The 7483-nt window shown below is 36.7% G+C and overlaps 1 protein-coding gene across 1 annotated transcript in view; it reads right to left on the minus strand.

The window, feature by feature from the left end:
• LOC138326149 (fibropellin-3-like) overlaps positions 1-7482 on the minus strand; it is a 42894-nt gene extending 35412 nt beyond the window's left edge. Inside the window, exon 1 of the mRNA XM_069272277.1 lies at positions 7324-7482. The gene's annotated coding sequence lies outside the window, so the exon portion shown is untranslated. The remainder of the gene's footprint in view (positions 1-7323) is intronic.
• Position 7483: the final 1 nt, after the last annotated feature.

Consider the following 7483-nt stretch of genomic DNA (forward strand, 5'->3'; position numbering starts at 1 on the left):
CCAACCCTAATTTTTACCCTCTACCCTATTTTTTTTCCACTTTTCTACAAAAAAAAATAAAAAGTCGGGATTTTGATCTCAGACTCCGGTCCGGCCATCATTTTAGAGTGAAAGACACTAAAACAAATAGAAGAAAAAAATCCACCGGACCGACCAACCCTATTTTAATCGCCTTTTGTCCGTCGTCGTGCGTCGTGCGTCGTGCATCGTCCGTCGTATGTCTGTAAACAATTTACATTTTCAACTTCTCCAAAACTGCTGAAACAATTTCAATGAAATTTTGCACAAACCTTAGGCATAAGGCCAATCAAAATTGTGAATTATATGGTCCCCACCCCTCAGGGAGCTAGGGGAGGGGCCAAAAGGGGTAAAATTGACTAAAATTTCAAAAATCTTCTCCTCCACTCACAGATGTGATGGAATTAAATACTCTTCATAAATAGAAAGGTCCTAAGGTCCTTTACAAAAATTGTGAATTATATGACCCTGGGGTCTCAGGTTTCCCCCTGGGGAGGGGGTTAATTTTACTGTAGTTTATGTAGGGAAAACACATTTTTGAGTATTATTTGATCATTTGTAATAGGAAATGAGTCAAATATTGTCAGAATTATCAGTATGAGATGGCCATTGAATCCTTTTAACCTCCCACTAGGAAATAGGAAAGTTTGAAATTACTACGTTTTATCTGAATTATTCAGACTTTCCTTGTGGATTCAGACAAGGTTTTGAACAAGAGATCCCAGAGGGATCTTGGCGCCCACCTAAGAACGATCTTTGTCTGACAAAGGAAAGAGGGATCTTTTCTCTGCTTTTCAAGCTTTTACTACATATTACTACACATGAAATTTCAGAAAGATCCTTTGACTGCTTTCTGAGATATATAACGGTAACAAACTTCAATTATCAAAATCTTTGATGGCTACCTGTCGGCCATCTTGTTCACCGATCGGTCCTAAAATGCAATATGCACAACTAGACCCCTAGAAGAACCTGCACATACAATTTGAGACAGATCCCTTCTGTACATTCTTAGACATAGCCCAAGAAAAATTCAATTGTCAAAATCCAAGATGGCGTTCTGTCTGCCATCTTGTTCACTGATCGGTACCAAAATTCAATATGCATAACCAGGGACCTAGGGGAACCTGCACATGAAATTTGAGACAGATCCCTTCAGTACTTTCTAAGAAAATGTGGTAACAAGCTTCAATTATCAAAATCCAAGATGGCGTCCTGTCGGCCATCTTGTTCACCAATGGGTCTGAAGGAAGGACGGACGGAAGGACGGACGGAAGGACGGACGGAAGGACGGACGGACGGACCACGGACCACGGACAAAAAGCGATTTGAATAGCCCACCATCTGTTGATGGTTGGCTAAAAATCAGACAAATTCTGAAGATTCAGACAATTTTTTTAAATTTAGACAAGTCAGCTTAAATTCAAACAATATCATTTAAAATGCAAACAATATCATCTAAAATTCAAACAATGTTGCTGAAGATATTGGCTCCCTGCCAGCAATCACCATTGATTAGGTACTGGCCCCCTGCCAGGGTTGGTCACGGCTTATTACCTGTGTTTCAGCTAGCGAGAACTGGCCAAGTGCCAGGACCCAGCATGAGCTACCGGTTACCGTCAGTTACTGTCGAGGCATCAACTGTCATGGTAGTATGTCAGATGAATGGAGTGAAGCTTGTTAAAGTAATCTCAAATAAAATCATTCTGAAACAATTATATTGTCTTGCTATTGCTTTTTTACACATCATTACAATTGCAAAATTCCAGCGTGAACTACTGGTTGCAGGGTATAAGTAATGGTAGTTAATCAGGTAAGAGAAGTGAAGTTTTTGTTAAAGGATCTTAATAAAATTCTTTCCGAAATTAAACAGAAGTATATTGGCTTGTTTTTGTTTGCAAATAAGTAAAACTGTCACATCCCAGTGTGAACTACCGATTGCCGGGGTATAAGAAATGGTAGTATATCAGGTAAGAGAAGTGAAGTTTTTGTAAAAGGATCTGAATAAAATTCATTCCAGAATTAAACAGAAGTATTGTCTTGTTGTTTGTAACTAAATAAAACAATCATATATCCCAGCGTGAACTACCAATTGCCGGGGTACAAGTAATGGTAGTTAATCAGGTAAGAGAAGTGAAGTTTTTGTGAAAGGATCTGAATAAAATTCTTTCCGAAATTAAACAGAAGTATTGTGTTGTTGTTTGTAAATAAGTAAAACTGCAAAATCCCAGCGTGAACTACCGATTGCCGGGGTATAATTAATGGTAGTATATCAGGTAAGAGAAGTGAAGCTTTTGTAAAAGGATCTGAATAAAATTAATTCCGGAATTTAACAAAAGTATTGTCTTGTTGTTGTTTGTAACTAAATAAAACTATCAAATCCCAGCGTGAACTACCGATGACCGGGGTATAAGTAATGGTAGTATATCAGGTACATACATGCCATATTTTTCTAGGGGTGAAAAGGGAGATTGATAACCATTTTAAGGGATTTTGGTCTCAAAAGAGGGAGGTATACACACGACATATATGTATAAATTAAATATCTGTTTTTTTATGATGAAATTCTGCATTCATATTGAATTTTACTGAAATAAAGGAATGTGTGGTTTTGCAAAAGTAGTCACATCCCTATATACACCCAGTTCTGGAGCAGTTTTATTGTTCGAAATATTAGACTGGGCTTTTTAATAATCTTTCACAATAACGGATAATTAACTTAGATAGATTTTATTTATTTGTTTATTAAGATCCTTTTACAAAAAATTCACCTCTCTTACCTCAGGTAAGAGAGGTGAAGTTTTTGTAAAAGGATCTTAATAAAATTCATTCCGTAATTAAACAAAAGTATTGTCTTGTTGTTGTTTGTAACTAAATAAAACTGTTAAATCCCAGTGTGATCTGCTGATTTCCTGGGTACAAGTAATGGTAGTATATCAGGTAAGAGAAGTGATGTTTTTGTAAAAGGATCTTAATAAAATTCATTCTGTAATTAAACAGAAGTATTGTCATGTTCTTGTTTGTAACTAAATAAAACTGTCAAATCCCAGCGTGAACTACCGATTACCGGGGTAATAAGTAATGGTAGTATATCAGGTAAGAGAAGTGAAGTTTTTGTAAAAGAATCTGAATAAAATTCATTCCCTAAAGTAATTTGTTTGTCTTAAAGGGACATGAACCTTAAATAAATTGTTCTGTATGCTTAGATATTGGTTTTCAGATGTTTATTAAATATTTTATTACAATGATTGGTTATCTAAAACGACAGGAAAACGTGGGGAATACCTACCTCAACAAGAGGCCCAAGGGCCTTAACGGTCATCTGACTACCTTGGCAATAGCTGTATAGGAAATTAATTAGATATGGTGTCATGGTTAAAAAATAAAAACACTTGGTCATGACCATGTAAGGATCATTTAATGCAAGTTTCAGTCAAACTGCATGGGTAGAACTTCAAGAAGTTCAAAATGTGTTTTCAAGATGGCGGCTTTGGTGGTCATCTTGGTTTTTGGGTCAACCTGACAAATAACAACACTTTGTTGGGACAATGTCAGTATCCTTAAAATTATTCAGACAAGTTCCAGCAAAATCTCACTGGTACAACTTGAGTATAAGTTCAAACTATATTTTCAAGATGGCGGGAGTCAGGTGTCCATCTTGGATTTCAGATCAACATAAGATACAAAAACATGACAAGGATCATTTCATTCAAGTATCAGCTAAATCACACTGGCAGAATTTGAGAAGTTCAAAAAGTTCAAGATTTTAGAATATTTGACCCCTCTGACCTTGATAGTTGGTCAAGGTCATTCATTTCAATAACTTTGGTAACCCTTCATCCCTGCATGCAACAGGCCAAATGTGAGTACTCTGGGCCTTATGGTTATTGAGAAGAAGTCGTTCAAAGATTTTAACCTATTTGACCCCTGTGACCTTGAAAATAGGTCAAGGTCATTTATTTTCACAACTTTGGTAGCCCTTCATCCCAGCATGTTACAGGCCAAATATGAGTACTCTGGGCCTTATGGTTATTGAGAAGAAGTCGTTGAAAGATTTTAGCCTTATTTGTCCCCTGTGACCTTGAAAGTTGGTCAAGGTCATTTTTTTATAACTTTGATAGCCCTTCATCCCCGCATGCAACAGGCCAAATATGAGTACTCTAGGCCTTATGGTTATTGAGAAGAAGTCGCTGAAATATTTTAGCCTATTTGTCCCCTGTGACCTTGAAAGTAGGTCAAGGTCATTTATTTTCACAACTTTGGTAGCCCTTCATCCCCGCATGCTACAGGCTAAATATGAGTTCTCTGGGCCTTATTGTTATTGAGAAGAAGTCATTGAGAGATTTCAGCCTATTTGACCCCTGTGACCTTGAAAGTAGGCCAAGGTCATTTATTTTCACAACTTTGGTAGCCCTTCATCCCAGCATACTACAGGCCAAATATGAGTACTCTGGGCCTTATGGTTATTGAGAAGGAAAAAAATTTACGCACGGCGCACGGCGGACGCCGACGGACGGTGCATGATGACTACCTCAAAAAAAGATGAAAATAGATTCAGTGCAGTGCATTGTGGGAGGTCACTAAAGTTCAACACTACTATACTATCGTTTCAAAATTCGACCACTGACTGACTTCAAGGGCCTGATGGGCAAATATATAGTGATATATAGTATATGCATGTCTTTGTTTCATTCCGTATCTGAACTCAGGTGACCGTTAAGGCCCATGGGCCTCTTGTTTTGCCAATCTAACCCTAAACTGACATATTTTTTTCATTATGAATTTGAAATACATAAATACGATTTTTATTAAATACACATACATTTACATGCATGTTGGAGAGCCTGGGTAGATATATACTTCGTATCCTTGGAAAAGATTGGGGTGAGGTAAAAACTAGCTGGTAAAACATAGTAAGTGATCATGATGCTGAATACACCTACATGTAAATTATTGTTATGACAGGCAGCCGTGAAGTGGAGCTGATGGGAGCTGTTAAATGCGTAAATCAAGCATGTTTGGCACAACCATGCATTTACCAATAATACATGTATATATTATCAGAGACTTAGATATAATATCTAAGTCTCTGATATTATGATCAAAATTAATTTAGATAAGGTACATATTAAACATTATAATATGGTATTCTATATACATATATAGTCAGAATAGTCAGTGTCAAAAAAAAATATAAATAATAAAAAGCAATTTGATGGAATTGGATATTCCAATAATCTAGAAATAAATGCTTTTCTTAATTATACACTGGGTATTTTGATTATTTTCTTTGATTTTAATATACAAACAAGGATTTGTAAGTAAGATATAAGGCTTCATTATCAAATTAATTAAAATGCAACAACCAGTTAAAATACATATCCCTATTGACTAGCATTAACTTTACGTATTTGTGTGATGAATACAATGTATATAGGTAGACAGGCTGCCACCTAAGAACAGCATGCTATAAATTGACCTCCTGGGGTTGGGATAAGGTACGTATACAGGTGTTGTTAGCTGTGATACACCAGACTGAACATATTGAAGGGGCCCAATGAAGGCCCCAGGTCCCAGGCTGACCAATGTTAGGTAATTAAATTATCATACCCGTGTGGATGATGAAACTGTATGAAGTCCAAGTGACCATGGCAACTGCATGCAGTCCTAGACTAGTGGTCTACCTTTCGAGCAGGCATATTTTAAGTGTACCATATATTGTACATGTATGGATCACACATTTTGTTACCACGTATTACTCACGCAGTTTGTAAAAGGTCAGAATCGGATATTATCAAATTATCAGAGTTTCTAAAATCAAAATAATTGTGACAAATACAGAATCTTATCAACAACTATGTATCTATAGTTTAAATTGGCAGAAGTTTATTTTGACTCTGTCCGTTTGATTTATTATCAGGCATGTGACCTACATTTTAGCAGAAACATATATATGGTTCTTATTTTAGCGGTATATTACGGTATTACAGGACAAACACTTACATGGATTACAGACTTCTTATCACACCGCACCCAAACAGTTGTACTTGAAGGGAAACAATCAGAAAAATACCAGTTACGTCAGGAGTACCTCAAGGAACCTGTTTGGGCCCAATACTCTTCCTCATATACATAAACGACTTCCCAGAATACATCAAACACAGCACCCTCAGACTCTTTGCAGATGACAGCATAAGTTATACAAAACCATACATAACACACAAGATGCACTCAAATTACAAGAAGACCTAGACGCAGCAGGTAGGTGGGAGGAAGATTGGTTAGTGTCCTTCCACCCGGACAAGTGTAACGTCCTTAGCATCTCAAACAAACACACAAAGACCAATTATACATACAAACTCCATGACCACAAATTACAACAAGTAACATCTTGCAAATACCTAGGAATCACAATACAAAATAACTTACGATGGGACACGCACATCAACAACATAACAGCCAATGCTAACAAGACACTAGGATTCTTGAAACGAAACCTACAGATAAACTCACAACATATAAAAGAACATGCATACAAAGCCATAGTCAGACCCAAACTGGAGTACTGCTCCTCCGTATGGGACCCCCACCAGACAAATCAAATCATGCAAATCGAAAAAACACAACGCAGAGCAGCACGCTACACAACAAGCAGATACCACAACACAAGTTCAGTACAAGACATGATGGAAAACCTCAACTGGACCTCACTACAAACACGCAGAACAAGAACACGTTTAATTTTATTTTATAAAATCATACACCATCATGTGGCAATAAACTATAGTCAAATTCTCAATCTGACAGACTTCAGGACGAGACAATCACACCCATTCACATATAGACATATAGCTGCCACCAAGGACATATTCAAACACTCATTTTTTCCACACACAATTAAACAATGGAACATCCTACCGGTGGCTACAGTACAAAGCACTACACTAGAGGTCTTCAAGTCACATATCCTAAAAACAGAACTTGAAAACGTAAACCCCACTCCCTAAAATTTCTATCATTTTTATCTTATAACTGTCACTAAAAGAAAATAATAAAAAAATAACATGCACCTTCACGATCACTGTAAATAACTTCACTCTTTTTTATCCACAATCACGCCTCTGCCAATCCGCACAATATAATCATCGGCATCGATGGATTTGTGTTCTTTATAAGAAGAAGAAGAAGAATATCATTTAAAACTGAAATATATGCAGCAAAATGTATTTACAAACCGTGTCATTATTTACTTTCCATGTTGGTCACAATCAAACAACAGTATAAGCACAACTAAAACTTGCTTACCTTCATCTGTTATGGTTACATATTGATCGGATGGCAAAATCAAGGTCCAATGTACACTTTGTAGCTTCTCTTTTGTCGTTTTTTTTTTTCTTATTTACAAAACTGCCAGCAAGTCAATCCAAATCGATCGCTGTCAAACAAATGCTTAAAAATCATGGTT

Source organism: Argopecten irradians, chromosome 6 (genome assembly GCF_041381155.1).
Source record: "Argopecten irradians isolate NY chromosome 6, Ai_NY, whole genome shotgun sequence".
Lineage (NCBI taxonomy): Eukaryota > Metazoa > Mollusca > Bivalvia > Pectinida > Pectinidae > Argopecten > Argopecten irradians.